Source organism: Hyla sarda, chromosome 5 (assembly GCF_029499605.1).
Source record: "Hyla sarda isolate aHylSar1 chromosome 5, aHylSar1.hap1, whole genome shotgun sequence".
Lineage (NCBI taxonomy): Eukaryota > Metazoa > Chordata > Amphibia > Anura > Hylidae > Hyla > Hyla sarda.
The window spans coordinates 124,582,113-124,598,807 of record NC_079193.1 but is presented as its reverse complement, the minus strand read 5'-3'; the positions used below and the strand labels follow the sequence as shown (position 1 = coordinate 124,598,807).

General features: G+C 41.7%; 1 long non-coding RNA gene across 1 annotated transcript in view; it reads left to right on the top strand.

The window, feature by feature from the left end:
• LOC130273438 (uncharacterized) overlaps nt 1-16,603 on the top strand; it is a 45,068-nt gene extending 28,465 nt beyond the window's left edge. The window contains exon 3 of the long non-coding RNA XR_008843994.1: nt 16,463-16,603. This is a non-coding gene — a long non-coding RNA (uncharacterized LOC130273438). The remainder of the gene's footprint in view (nt 1-16,462) is intronic.
• The last annotated feature ends 92 nt before the right edge of the window (nt 16,604-16,695 follow it).

Below are 16,695 nucleotides of genomic sequence, written 5' to 3'. Positions count from 1 at the left end.
AATATACTGTGATATCACTACAGGGTTATTATTCACAGTGACATCAAACTACGGGATGAAGCATCGTTATGTCACAGAGACTACAAAATGTACCACTGTGCGCATGTGGTGTGGGCAGTAGTACAATAGTTGGTCTATGGTGGGTAGCAGTACATTCACTAGTTGCATTCACTTCCAGGCAGTGGAAGAGAGAGGTGGTAAATATAAAAAGCAAGTACACTAGTGATTATTTGAGCTAGCGATTGTTTGTCTGTATACAAGAGTGTGACGTATACAAGAGTATGACGTATACAAGTGAGTGTAAGTATAAAAGTGAGAGGGACTTAAAATTAAGGGACTTAAAATTCAGCGAGTTTAACTCAAATATTTGTTTTTTACTGTTAATTTTTGCAATCCCCAAATCTAGTATAGCCTCCATGTTGGAAAATTTAGTCTAGTGTACATCTTGCACAATGTATTCAATCCTTGAACAGCAGTTTCAGGGTGCATATTGTTATGCGAGATGTGTGCGAGTTGTTCATTTGGAAGCCCAGATCCTGGATCCAGAGGAGCAACTGGCAACTCTGAGACACATTGACAACTTGGATAGGAGTCTCCTGCTCATTGAGTAGGCACTCTCTGGGGTAGAGGTGGGACTGAGGTGCAGGACAGTCAGGCAGTTAGCTGGGTTACAGTTAGAAAACGGGGTAGAGGGAAAAGTGTCAGGGAGGCTAGTCCTGAACTGGCACACCCCAAAAGTTTGCCCGTTTGGCAGATGAGGAGGATGCCATTTCAGAGCTAGCAGTACTGCAGCAGGACTCTGCCTCTGACCTCCGGGGAGGGGGGGGGGGGTCTGCTCCATTAAGGAGGGAGGGAGGAGTGCAGGACAGGCCAGACAGGTACTGGTGGTTGGGGACTCAATTGTTAGGGGGACAAACAGGGTGCTGTCTTCCTGGCGCTCGAGTTCGGCACATCGCGGATTGGGTTGAAAGGTTGCTGTGTGGGGCTGGAGAGAACCCAGCAGTCATGGTACATATTGGCACCAATGACCAAGTAAGAGGTAGGTGAAGTGTCCTTAAAAATTATTTCAGGGACTTAAGCCGCAAGCTTAAGGCAAGGACCTCCAAGGTAATATTTTCTGAAATATTACCTGTACCACGAGCCACACCAGAGAGGCAGCAGGTGGGTATAACAGAGACTTGGTTGGACGTTAGCTGTGACTGGGCGGTCAACATACAGGGTTATAGTCTATACAGGAAGGATCGGACTAAACGGAAAGGAGGAGGCGTTTGTCTTTATGTAAAGTCCAGTCTGAAGGCCGTACTACAGCAGGGAAATGATAATGTGGAGTCATTATGGGAAGAAATTTATGGAGATAAGAGTAAAAAATTGTTATAGGGGTTTGTTATAAGCCACCAAACATAATGGAAGAGCAAGAAGATCAATTACTGAGGCAAATAAACAAGGCAGAAAATCGAAATGATGCGATAATAATGGGGGACTTTAACCCCTTATCGCAGAACGACTGGTATCAGTCGGGCTGATTGGGACATCGCAATAAAATTGCGCTGTCCCAATCAGCTAGGACGCAACAGGAGGGTGCCTTACCTGCCTCCAGCACGTCCGAATGGTGATTGATTGCTGCAAGGCTTGAGCAATCAACCGCCTATAACACTGATCAATGCAAAGCTATGGCTTTGCAGTGATCTGTGTAAAAGATCAGTGTGTGCAGTGTTATAGCCCCCTATGGGAGCTATAACACTGCAAAAAAAAAAAAAGTGAACAAACAAAGTTAATGAAGATCATTTAACCCCTTCCCTAATAAAAGTTTGAATCACCCCCCTTTTCCCATAAAAAAAAACCTGTGTAAATAAAAATAAACATATGTTGTATTGCTGCGTGCGTAAATGTCCAAACTATAAAAATATGTAATTAATTAAACTGCAGGATCAATGTCGTACGCGCAAAAAAATTCCATCGTCCAAAATAGATTATTTTTGGTCACTTTTTATAACATAAAAAAAGAATAAAAAGCGATCAAAAAGTCAGATCAAAACAAAAATGGTACTGATAAAAACTTTAGATCACAGCGCAAAAAATTAGCCCTCATACCACCCCATACATGGAACAATAAAAAAGTTATAGGTGTCAGAAGAGGACAATTTTAAACATTTAAATTTTCCTGCATGTAGTTATGATTTTTTACCGATGTAATAAAAAATCAAACCGATATAAGTAGGGTGTCTTTTTAATTGTATGGACCTACAGAATAAAGATAAGTTGTCATTTTTAACGAAAAATGTACTACGTAGAAACAGAAGCCCCTAGAATTTACAAAATGGTGTTTTTCTTCCATTTTGTCACACAATGATTTTTTGTTTCCGTTTCGCCGTACATTTTTGGTTAAAATGTCTGATGTCATTACAAAGTAGAATTGGTGGCACAAAAAATAAATCATCATATGGATTTTTAGGTGCAAAATTTAAAGGGTTATGATTTTTAAAAGGTAAGGAGGAAAAAACTAAAGTGCAAAAACGGAAAAACGCTATGTCCTTAACCCCTTAACCCTTACAGGACCCATGACGTAACGGTACGTCCCGACACCCTGGGTCTTAAGGACCAGGGACGTACATTTACGTCATGGGCAGTTCTAGTCCCCGCCGTGCGCCGGGCGGGGATCGGAGTGGGATGCCTGCTGAAATCATTCAGCAGGCATCCCGTGCAAATGCCCAGGGGGGTCATCAGACCCCCCCATGTCGGCGATCACGGCAAATCGCAAGTGAATTCACACTTGCGATTTGCGCGATACCGGGTCATTACGGGTCTATAGTGACCCGGTGACCCGGAATGTAAGGTGGATTGCGGGTGTCTAAGACACCCACGATCCCCCTGAAGGCATAGGAGTGAGGTAGCACGGGTGCCACCCATCCTATCCCTGCTATTGGTGGTCTAGACGCGACCACCAATAGCAGATCGGGGGCGGGGGGGGTTACTTTCGTTTTCCCCGTCCTGCCCACCCACAATAGGCGGGGCAGGACGGGGAAACGACGGGGACCGGCACAGAAGATCCACTTACCGATCCTGGCGGGCGACGGAGGCTGCGGGCGACGGAGATCGGCGGGCGGCGATGACGTGCGGCTGGATCCGACGGAAGCCGGTGAGTTGCCTAGCAACATCTGGAGGGTACAGTTTGAGACCATTATACAGTGGTCTCTAACTGTAGCCCTCCAGATGTTGCAAAACTACAACTCCCAGCATGCCCAGACAGCTGTTTGGGCATGCTGGAATATGTAGTTTTGCAACAGCTGGAGGGCTACAGTTTGAGACCACTATATAGTGGTCCCTAAACTGTAGCCCTCCAGATCTTGCAAAACTACAACTCCTAGCATGCTCAAACAACTGTTTGCTGTCAGGGCATGCTGGGAATTGCAGTTTTGCAACAGCTGGAGGACCACAGTTTGGAGATCACTTTGCAGTGTTCTCTAAAACTGTAGCCCTCCAGATGTTGCAAAACTGCAAATCCCAGCATGTACAAACAGCAATCAGCTGTCTCGGCATGCTGGGAGTTGTAGTTGCGTACCTCCAGCTATTGCATAACTACATCTCCCAGCACGCCCTTCGGCGTTCAGTACATGCTGGGAGTTGTAGTTTTGCAACAGCTGGAGGCACACTGGTTAGAAAATGCTGAGTTAGGTAACAGAACCTAACTGAAGGTTTTCCAACCAGTGTGCCTCCAGCTGTTGCAAAAGCACAAGGAGTTGTAGTTTTGAAACAGCTGGAGGTTTGCCCCCCCATGTGAACGTACAGGGTACATTCACACGGGCAGGCTTACAGTAAGTTTCCTGCTTCAAGTTTGGGCTGCGGCAAATTTTTCGCCGCAGCTCAAACTCCTAGCGAGAAGCTCACCGTAACCCGCCAATGTGAATGTACCCTAAAAACACTACACCACACTACACTAACACATAATAAAGGGTAAAACACTACATATACACCCCCTTACACTGTCCCCCCAATAAAAATGAAAAACGTATTGTGTTTCCAAAACGGAGCCTCCAGCTGTTGCAAAACAACAACTCCCAGCATTTCCGGACAGCCACTGACTGTCCAGGCATGCTGGGAATTTAGCAACAGCTGGAGGCACCCTGTTTGGGAATCACTGGCATAGAATACCCCTATGTCCACCCCTATGCAATCCCTAATTTAGTCCTCAAATGCGCATGTAGCTCTCTCACTTCGGAGCCCTGTCGTATTTCACGAAACAGTTAAGGGCCACATATGGGGTATCTCCGTACTCGGGAGAAATTGCTTTACAAATATTGGGAGGCTTTTTCTCCTTTTACCCCTCATGAAAAGGAAAAGTTGGGGCTACACCAGCTTGTTAGTGTAAAAAAATAAAAAAATTTACACTAACATGCTGGCGTTGCCCTTTACTTTTTATTTTCACAAGCGTTAAAAGGAAAGAAAGACCCCCAAAATTTGTAACGCAATTTCTCCTGAGTACAGAAATACCCCATATGTTGGCATAAAATGCTCTGTGGGCGCACAACAAGGCTCAGGAGTGAGAGCGCACCATGTACATTTGAGGTCTAAATTGGTGATTTGCACAGGGGTGGCTGATTTTACAGCGGTTCTGACATAAACGCAAAAAAAATAAATACCCACATGTGATCCCATTTTGGAAACTACACCCCTCACGTAATGTAATAAGGGGTACAGTGAGCATTTACGCCACACAGGTGTCTGACAGATTTTTGGAACAGTGGTCCGTGAAAATGAAAATTTTTTATTTTCATTTGCACAGCCCACTGTTCCAAAGATCTGTCAAATGCCAGTGGGGTATAAATACTCACTGCACCCCTTATTAAATTCTGTGAGAGGTGTAGTTTCCAAAATAGGGTCACATGTGGGGGGTTCCACTGTTCTGGCACCACGGGGGGGCTTTGTAAACGCACATGGCCCCTCATTTCCATTCCAAACAATTTTTTTCCCAAAAGCTCAATGGCGCTCCTTCTCTTCTGAGCACTGTAGTGCGCCAGCAGAGCACTTGACGTCCACACATGGGGTATTTCCATACTCAGAAGAGATGGGGTTACAAATTTTGGTGGGTCTGTTCTGCTATTAACCCTTGCAAAAATGTGAAATTTGGGGGGAAACACACATTTTAGTGAAAAATATATATATTTTTTTTACATATGCAAAAGTCGTGAAACACCTGTGGGGTATTAAGGTTCACTTAATTCCTTGTTACGTTCCTCAAGGGGTATAGTTTCCAAAATGGTATGGCATGTGGTTTTCTTTTGCTGTTCTGGCACCATAGGGGCTTCCTAAATGCAACATGCCCCCCAAAAACCATTTCAGAAAAACGTACTCTCCAAAATCCCCTTGTTGCTCCTTCGCTTCTGAGCCCTCTACTGCGCCCACCGAACAATTTACATAGACATATGAGGTATGTGCTTACTCGAGAGAAATTGGGCTACAAACATAAGTATAAATTTTCTCCTTTTACCCCTTGAAAAAATTTTAAAAAATGGGTCTACAAGAACATGCGAGTGTAAAAAAGGAAGATTGTGAATTTTCTCCTTCACTTTGCTGCTAATTCCTGTGAAACACCTAAAGGGTTAAAACGCTGAATGAATGTCATTTTGAATACTTTGGGGGGTGCAGTTTTTATAATGGGGTCATTTGTGGGGTATTTCTAATATGAAGACCCTTCAAATCCACTTCAAATCTGAACTGGTCCCTGAAAAATAGTGAGTTTGAAAATTTTGTGAAAAATTGGAAAATTGTTGCTGAACTTTGAAGCCCTCTGGTGTCTTTCAAAAGTAAAAACATGTCAATTTTAGGATGCAAACATAAAGTAGATATATTGTATATGTGAATCAAAATTTTTTTTATTTGGAATATCCATTTTCCTTACAAGCAGAGAGCTTCAAAGTTAGAAAAATGCAAATTTTTCTAATTTTTCATAAAATTTTGGGATTTTTCACCAAGAAAGGATGCAAGTTACCATAAAATTTTACCACTATGTTAAAGTTCAATATGTCATGAAAAAACAGTCTCGGAATCAGAATGATAACTAAAAGCATTCCAGAGTTATTAATGTTTAAAGTGACAGTGGTCAGATGTGCAAAAAACCACCTCAGTGGTCCTGAGGTGTAAAATGGCCTGGTCCTTAAGCGTTTTTCCGTTTTTGCATTTTCACTTTTTCCTCATCACCTTCCAAAAATCATAACACTTTCGATTTTGCACCTAAAAATCCATATTATGGCTTATTTTTTGCGCCACCAATTCTACTTTGCATGATTGAAGAAAAAATTTCATTTTGTAACTTTTGGGGGCTTTCGTTTGTACGCAGTGCATTTTTCGGTAAAAATAACACCTTATCTTTATGCAGTAGGTCCATACGGTTAAAATGATACCCTATTTATATAGGTTGGATATTGTCGTACTTTGGAAAAAAATCATAACTACATGCAGGAAAATTTATATGTTAAAAATTTGCATCTTCTAACCCCTATAACTTTTTTTTTTTCTGCGTACGGGCCAGTATGAGGACTCATTTTTTGCGCCGTGTTCTGAAGTTTTTATCGGTACCATTTTTGTATTGATCAGACTTTTTGATTGCTTTTATTAATTTTTTCATGATATAAAAAGTGACCAAAAATACACTATTTTGGACTTTGGAATTTTTTTGCGCACACGCCATTGACCGTGCGAAGTAATTAACAATATATTTTTATAGTTCGGACATTTTCGCACGCGGGCGATACCACATATGTTTATTTTTATTTACACAGTTTGTATTTTTTATGGGAAAAGGGGGGTGATTCAAATGACCTTTGTTAACTTTTTTTTGTCACTTTTTTCTGCAGTGTTATAGCTCCCATAGGGACCTATAGCACTGCACACACTGATCTCCTATGCTGATCCCTGCAAAGCCATAGCTTTGCAGGGATCAGTCAGATAGGCGGTCGATTGCTCAAGCCTGTAGCTCAGGCTTGGAGCAATCAATCGACGATCAGACGCCGCGGAGAGAGGTAAGGAGGCCTCCGTCTGCATCCCAGCTGATCGGAACATCACGATTTTACCGCAATGTCCCGATCAGCCCGACTGAGCTGCCGGGAACAGTTTACTTTAGTTTTCAGACGTGGCGATCAACTTTGATCGCTGCGTCTGAAGGGTTAATAGCGGGCCGCACTGCGATCAGTGCCGCGCGCTATTAGCCACGGGTCCCGGCTGTTGTTAGAGGCCAGGCCTGACCCGCTATGACGCGGGGCCACGGAGTGGCCCCGCGTTATAGATCGGGAGCGGACTCATTACGTAGCAGTACGTCATGAGTCCTTAACTGGTTAAGGGGTTAACTATTCTGATATAAACTGGGAGACTGAGACCTGTGAATCTCATAAAGGAAACAGATTTCTGACTATAGCTAAAGACAATTATCTGTCCCAAATGGTGCAGGGCCCGACCGGTGGGGGCGCCCTACTAGACTTAATATTAACCAATAGACCTGACAGAGTAACTAATGTGCAATTAGAAGGACATCTAGGAAATAGTGATTATAATATAATACATTATAACTTGTTCTTCAATAAGGGAATCTCTCGAGGGGCCACAAAAACATTGAACTTTAGGAAGGCAAAGTTTGATCAACTCAGAGAAGCCCTTAACAATATAAAATGGGATAATGTCCTCAAAAACAAGAATACTGACATTAAATGAGAGACTTTTAAGAATATTTTAAATTCTCACTGTAAGATACTTTATGGGAATAAAAGGGTCAGAAATAAAAGAAAACCAATATGGATGAATAAGAAAGTTAAGGGGCAATAAATGACAAAAATAAAGCATTTAAAATACTAAAACAGGATGGCAGTAAAGAAGCATTAAAAAGCTATAGAATTTTTTTTTAAATATGTAAAAAAAAACAGATAAAAGCCACAAAAATAGAGACAGAAAGACTGTTTGCCAAAGAGAGTAAAACTAACCCCAAAATGTTATTTAACTATATAAATAACAAAAAGATCAAAAATGAAAGTGTAGGCCCCTTAAAAAATGAGGAAGAAATTATAGACGGGGATCAGGAAAAAGCAAATATATTAAACAAATTCTTCTCCATTGTATTCACCAAGGAAAATGAAATGCCAAGTGAAATACAGCGAGATAATGTGAACTCTCCAGTACAGGTCACCTGTCTAACCCAGAAAGAAGTACAGTGCCGCCTACAAAAAAATCAAAATAGGCAAATCACCAGGTCCAGATGGCATCCACCCCCGTGTTCTAAAGGAATCAAGTAATGTAATAGACAGACCCTTATATTTAATATTCAGGGACTCTATAGTGACAGGGACTGTTCCCCAGGACTGGCGCATGGCAAATGTGGTGCCAATATTTAAAAAGGGGTCAAAAGGAGACCCTGGGAATTATAGACCTGTTAGTTTAACCTCAGTTGTTGGAAAATTGTTTGAGGGTTTTCTAAGGGATGCTATTTTAGAGTATCTTGATAAAAATAAATGTATGACTCCATATCAGCATGGCTTGATGAGGGATCAGTCCTGTCAAACTAACCTGATCAGCTTTTATGAGGAGGTTAGCTCCAGACTGGACCAGGGGGAAATCGCTGGATGTCGTATATCTGGATTTTTCCAAAGCATTTGATATGGTTCCACATAAAAGGTTGGTGCATAAAATGAGAAGGATTGGGCTGGGGGAGAATTTGTATAAGTGGTTAAGTAACTGGCTCAGTGATAGGAAACAGGGTGGTTATTAATGGTACTTATTCTGATTGGGTAACTGTTACTAGTTGGATACCACAGGGGTCAGTCTTGGGTCCTGTTCTATTTAATATATTAATTAATGACCTTGTAGAGGGGTTGAATAGTAAAGTAGCAATATTTGCAGATGATACTAAACTCTGTAAAGTGGTAAACACTATACAGGACAGTGCACTGTTACAAATGGATATGGATAGGTTGGAGGTTTGGGCTGAGAAGTGGCAGATGAGGTTCAACACTGATAAATGTAAGGTTATGCACATGGGGAAGAAAAATCTGGGCTGGGATTATGTATTGAATGGGAGAACACTTGGGACGACTGACGTGGGAAAGGACTTGGGAGTCTTAGTTAACAGTAAATTTAGCTGTAGTGACCAGTGTCGCGCAGCTGCTGCCAAGGCAAATAAAATCATGGGGTGCATAAATAGGGGCATAGATGCCCATGAAAAGGAAATAATTCTACAACTGTACAAATCACTAGTCAGACCACACATGGAATACTGTGTACAGTACTGGGCACCAGTGTACAAGAAAGATATAGTGGAGTTGAAGAGGGTTCAAAGATGGGCAACCAGGGTAATATGGGGAATGGGAGGATTACAGTACCCAGAAAGATTATCAGTATTAGAGTTATTTAGTTTAGAAAAAAGAAGGCTTAGGGGCAACCTAATAATGTGTATATGTATAAATATATCAGGGTACAGTATAGAGATCTCTCCCATGATCTATTTATACCCAATACTGTATTTATAACAAGGGGGCATCCTCTATGTCTAGAGGAAAAAGATTTCTACACCAGTGTAGACGCGGGTTCTTTACTGTAAGAGCAGTGAGACTTTGGAATTCTCTGCCTGAGGAGGTGGTCGGGAAGGAATTTTTACCTCTAGTATGAGTTTTTTTTTGCCTTCCTCTGGATGAACTCAGTAGGGACTCATTAGGGTTATAGGTTGAACTTGATGGACTCTGGTCTTTTTTTAATCTTATGAACTATGTTACTATGTTACAGTAGTAGGTCTAGGGTGGGTAGTAGTACAGTAGAAGGGCTAAGGTTGGCACTAGTGGCATACACATGAGTGGTAATACAGTAGTAGGGCTAGGGTGGGCAGTAGTACAGTAATAGGGCTAGGGTGGGCAGTAGTACAGTCGTAGGGCTAGGGTGGGTAGTAGTACAGTCGAGGGCTAGGGTGTGTAGTAGGGCTACGGTGGGTAGTAGTACAGTAGTAGGGCTAAGGTATATATTAGTATATATGCCCTGGCCCTACTTCTGTACAACTACTGTACTACTTCCCACCCTAGCCCTACTACTGTATTACCACTCATGTGTATGCCAGTGACTGTGTTGTGCTTACTGACCTGGCTTGCCTATGCTATGTGATAAGCCTTTTAAGGCTGTATTTGTGGGAGGGCATGGCCTATTTATATGTCAGCTCACCCTCAGAACAGGGCATTTCGTCTCAGCATTTTTTGTGGGAGTCTCTCCTTCCGGTTTCAGTCTGGCGTTTGAATCTCCCACCAAGATCTTCAGAGCGGCCGCTCGCAGTGCCGGGGCCTCGATGATCATGAGCCTGGCTTGGGGGTACAGGCATGGCATCCCTGGCAGCTCTGCCAGCTGTCTTATCGTGGGATGCTGTGTCACCCTCTGGTTATAAGGTAATAATAGGGCAGGTGTGGTGCGGGCTAGCACTGCCCGCAGCGGTATTGGGATACAGGAGCGGCAAGCAGGTGAGTTAAATTAGTGCTCTGGGTGGTGCGGCCTTGGTATCTGTCATAGCGGGAGGATGCACACCGCTCGCCACCCGTGCAGCTACAATTGTCCGTGCCCCTGTCCAGCAGCTGCCCAGTTCTCTGCACGGCCGCTCGTTAAGCGGTCCTGTCAGCTTGCCTGATGTTGTTTAAACTACAGTACAGTGATCCCTCAACTTACAATCGCCTCAACATACAAAAGTTTCAGCATACAATGGTCTTTTCTGGACCATTGTAATTTGAAACCAGGCTCAAGACTCAACATACAATGCTAAAGACAGTCCAGATCTGAGAAACTTGTCAATAGCGGGAAAAACCAACTAATTAGAATGGGCATTCACTGGTAAAACCCCTGTATTACTGAAGTGCATGAACTGACTGATGTCTGGTAGCACCCCCTACAGTACAGGGAGGTATTACATGTTCTGTACTACTCTTGTACTACTACATGTTCTGTACTACTCTGTGTCACAGTTAGCTGCTCCTTTGGACACCAGGTGAGGGCGGCTCCATTTTACATTTTTAGGGCATTGCGAGTACTGTACAGGATACATAGACAGTGATTTACAGCTCCCAGTAGCTCTTTATTACTTTTTTATGTAAGGATTATTACTTTTTTATGTAAGGACTTGCTTTATCCATATTACAGTGGTCCCTCAACATACGATGGTAATTCGTTCCAAAGTTTGCTGTGTACAGTGTGGTGAAAGATGGTGTGGTGCTCTGGAGAGAGTCGTTGCAACTTACTGTATACAGTGCAATACTCTGCGGAGGGTCTCGTTACAAATAACATAATCTATAACAGTTTAGTGTTATGCTTTGCAGGTGGTCTTGTTACAATATAACATACTATATACAGTATAATGCAATACTCTGCAGATGGTCTCGTTACAATATGAAACACTATATTACAGTTTTAGTGCATGCAGATGGTCTCGTTTTCAATACAATGTATACTATATAGAGTATGGTGCGATGCTCTGTGGAGGGTCATTGCAGTGTAACGTATGCTGTAGACTGTGTATTGCAGACTCTGTAGACTGTGTAGTGCATACACTGTTATAATTCAGGACATATGGTCGTAGTATACAGTACATGCGATAAGTATTTTATACAGTGCAGTCGTCTCAGTAGTCAGTCAGTGCACGTGGTCAAAGCATTTTATTGTGTACATTGGTGTTAGAAGCAGAAGCAGGGGTTGATTTCCTGTGCAGAGTCAGCAGGCTCTGCTACAGGTTACAGTAAAACTTGGCTTATGCCTTATTCACGGTTCTGATATAAAGTGTATTGTTGTTATATTTGTCTAGTGTTTGGCAGTGCATGCGCTCATAGCGTTTGTGCGGTGAATGCTTGTAGCTTTATTTTGTTCAAGATGCTCATTGCAATAACACTGCTTGCATTGTTCTGTATTCATGTTCGAAGCATTTATTCGCTTCATACGATCATAGCATTTTTATTGTGTGTGTGTATATATATATATATATATATATATATATATATAAAAACATAGGAGAAGGAGCCCCATGTAGGGGCTTCAAGCCCTATAGTGTAAATTTGCGGGTGCTCAGCCGGCTCCAACCTTGACCAAAGGTGCATCAAACAAGAAAAAGTCCAACAGGAAGCATGAGGAGGCACTCCAGCAATTTCAAGATAAAGAAGGTTCTTTTATTCACCCATAGTGCTACGTATCGACCCTCTCAATGGAGTCTTTATCAAGCATACAAAAAAAGTGAACATGTGCAATATATATATGGTCCATAATTATACAGACATGCCCCTTAGGGGCGTGATATTAGTGACATCACCTGTCATAATAATGCAATTCAATGCGCAAAATAAAGCAATCTGTATATGGAACATCTAATACACATATTAGACAATAAAGTACAATACAGTGCAATTAGTGATGCAATATAAAACAATTCCCCAATATAGTGCATATATGTCATAAAACTTCATAATAGATAATGAGTGTTACCTATGACTCCGGACAGCCTACAGTCCCCGTGCGGCATGACTCCATCGCTGTTTGTAAACAGAGGCAATGCGCAGGACCGGAACACATCGCATCACATGATCTATCACATGATACGATTGCGTCATGGAGGAGCAGATGTTAAACTGCGACTGCGCACTGTCCGCTCTCCCATTAGTCGGAGCAAAACAGAGCATCACAGTGGTAATGTCGCCATATCAACTAAGTGCACTAAAATGGGTAATGTACAGTGGTCCCTCAACATACGATGGTAATTCGTTCCAAACGACCCATCGTTTGTCGAATCCATCGTATGTTGAGGGATCCGTGCAATGTAAAGTATAGGCATCTGTACTCACCTGTCCCCGTCGCTCCGGACCAGGTCCTCACCGCTCCCGCTGCTGTTCCAGGGGCTCCCGATGCTGTCCCGCTGCTCCGGTGTCTTCTTCGTGATCCTCCGGTATCTTGCGCATCTTCTGCAGGGTCCGGGCCTTGCTTTCCGGTGACGTTATTACGCTGCTGCGCCGGCGCGGCGTGCGTAGTGACGTAAAAACGACGCTGGAAAGCAAGGCCCGGACCCTGGAGAAGATGCGCAAGACGCCGGAGGATCGCGAAGTGGACCCGGAGCAGCGGGGATAGGTAAGTGAACCTGCTGGGGCACATTACACTGCTATCCGACAGCAGCTTAAGCATTTTGCGCTGTCGGATAGCAGTTAATGCGATGGCCCCGACATATAAAAGCATCGTATGTCGATGCTGACATCGACATGCGATGGCCTCTGAGAGGCCATCGTATGTCGATTTTATCATATGTCGGGGCCATCGTAGGTCGGGGGGTTACTGTATTAAACATTATACAAATGGATGACACAATTAGCTGCAGACACCAATATAAGTACAATATGGACATGGTAAGTATCATATAAGCTTGATGCGGCAGGTCATATAATTGGGGAATAGGGTGGTTGACAAACGGAGCATACTGCCTACAGGTAACAGGCTAGCATGTCCCTCACTCATTCTCCGCATATTGCGGGGAAGAAAAGTGATAGGGAAATGGACCACAAAGGGTCTGGGTCTAACGTGTGTATATAACACCTTCCTAGTCCGCATATTACCCCCGTGATCCTCTCTATACCATCTACCACAAGATAAGGTCCAGCTCCCAACCCACTCCTATTTAACCCCTTTGTTCTGCCTGCCCCAAAAGATAAAACATATAATTATGCATATATCGTCCATATTTTATTGTAAGTATACATCAGCTCCTCAACATGACACTAAAAGTGTATACTGTGTTCATATGTGCAAAGAATGTGTAAACCCTATGTATAAATACCAAAAAAAAATACACATAATTACCCAGGACAAATAAATTATAAATGTACAATTAATTGACAAATATATCAAAAATACATAGATAATAAATTAGGGGTCCACTAGAGAAGCTAAACAAAAAATCATTGATCACAGGAAGGCCTTCAAGGAGAGATCTATATTTAAGCCATGTGGTTGTAACGTATTTAATTTTTGAATCCACATGACCATTACTTTGGCTTTTAATAAGTTTATTAGGGTATCCTCTCTTTTTAATTTTTTTCCCCATCTCTGTCAATCTTCCCTCTAATTTTTCTGGGTCCTGTACAATTCGCATGAATTGGCTACGTGGGAGGGACTTAATCATCTTTTTGGGGTGCTGACTTTCATATTGTAATAAATTGTTACGATCCGTGGGCTTGACATATAGATCCGTACATAATCTGTCACCCTCTCTATAAACCAAGTGTCCAAAAATTGAATTCTAGTCTCGGAACATGTCATCGTAAATTTAATATCAACATCAATATCGTTTAGAAATTCAAAAAAAGATTGTAATTCCTGTCTGTCACCACACAAAATCAAAAAAATGTAATCTATATATCTCCACCACTTCAGCACATGGCTGAAGTGGTGGGGTATATAGATTCCTCCAGATCTGCCATAACGATGTTTGCGTAAGTCGGGGCCATATTTGACCCCATGGCGGTCCCCTTATGTTGTACATAAAACTTATTTTAAAAAAGGAAATAATTACATGTAAGAATAATTTCTATTAGGCCCACTATGAACTCCCTACATTCCTCAGTATAATCTGTATTGCGTAGTGCCTTGGTCATACTCAGGACACCTCTCTCGTGATTAAAACACGTATATAAGCTAACAACATCAAAGGACACCAGATATGCCCCATCCGGTATCCTGAGTTCAGAAATTTTAGTTAAAAAATCAGAGGTGTCCTGAATGTAAGACAAGGCACTTGTTGCAAAATTGCGTAGAAGTTTATCCACAAAAATGGATGCCGGACTGAGTATTGATTCGCACCCCGAAACTATCGGGCGACCTGGGGGGCATTCTAAATTTTTATGTATCTTAGGCAATATATGAATGACAGGTACACGTGGATGTAATGGTACCAAGAATTTTTGTGTCTCACTGTCAATTATATCACGGGCAAAGGCATTGTCAACCAACCTCTTAAGTCGTGTCCTAATCGTCGGGGTAGGGTCTGTGGGTACACAACACAACAATAGACCTCAGTGTCACTTACGCAAAAATCGTTATGGCGGATCTGGAGGAATCTAAAATCTATAAAGCCCACCACTTCAGCCATGTGTTGAAGTGGTGGAGATATATAGATGACATTTTTTTGATTTGGTGTGGTGACAGACAGGAATTACAATCTTTTTTTGAATTTCTAAACGATATTGATGTTGATATTAAATTTACGATGACATGTTCCGAGACTGGAATTCAATTTTTGGACACTTGGGTTTATAGAGAGGGTGACAGATTATGTATGGATCTATATGTCAAGCCCACGGATCGTAACAATTTATTACAATATGAAAGTCAGCACCCCAAAAAGATGATTAAGTCCCTCCCACGTAGCCAATTCATGCGAGTCAAAAGAATTGTACAGGACCCAGAAAAATTAGAGGGAAGATTGACAGAGATGGGGAAAAAATTTAAAAAGAGAGGATAACCTAATAAACTTATTAAAAGCCAAAGTAATAAGATTAAAATCATGTCCAGAGAACAACTAATGCAACCAAGTAGAAAGGAAAATAATGAGGTGAGACGGATTCCATTCATCACAACATTTACTGATTGTAGTAATGAGATTGCTTCTGTTGTTCGTAGGCATTGGAAAATTCTTACTGACAGTTTTCCACAGGTATCCGATTTTAGTGCACCACCGCTCCTCTCTTATAAAAGACCCAAAAATTTGAATGACATGTTGGTTAGAGCAGATGTGGGTGAGGAACCAATTGATCTTGTGTCTAAACTAAAACCAGGTAGTTACCCGTGTGGAAGCTGTAAGAATTGTCCTCTCATGCTTAAAAGTGACTGTTTCATACATCCAGTGTCTAAGAAATCTTTTCCTATCCGACGACATTTGACGTGTAGAAGTGATTTTGTTATTTATGTTTTAATTTGCCCTTGCAAATATTTATATGTGGGTGAAACAACCACTGAGTGTAGGTTGCGATTAAATAATCACAAGATTTACCGGTGCCACGTCATTTCATAGAGCATAAACATAACGTTAATGATCTTAGATTTGTGATTGTTGATTCGGTCCCCAGATCTAGGAGAGGGGGGGAAAGGGAAAGGCTTTTGAGACAAAGAGAGGTCATGTGGATTCAAAAATTAAATACGTTACAACCACATGGCTTAAATATAGATCTCTCCTTGAAGACCTTCCTGTGATCAATGATTTTTTGTTTAGCTTCTCTAGTGGACCCCTAATTTATTATATATGTATTTTTGATATATTTGTCGATTAATTGTACATTTATAATTTATTTGTCCTGGGTAATTATGTGTATTTTTTTTGGTATTTATACATAGGGTTTACACATTCTTTGCACATATGAACACAGTATACACTTTAAAAATGATATTTTTATAATGTCATAATTTTAATATTTATTTTTTTGTATTTTTACAGGGTTTTACCTATACACTGGACATCCCCCGGCATAGATTTCCACCTTCATGGATGCGCCAGGACGGAATAATTAATTTGTATCTATATTGTCTTTCACGGTTGTGCTTTTAGTGTCATGTTGAGGAGCTAATGTATACTTACAATAAAATATGGACGATATATGCATAATTATATGTTTTATCTTTTGGGGCAGGCAGAACGAAGGGGTTAAATAGGAGTGGGTTGGGAGCTGG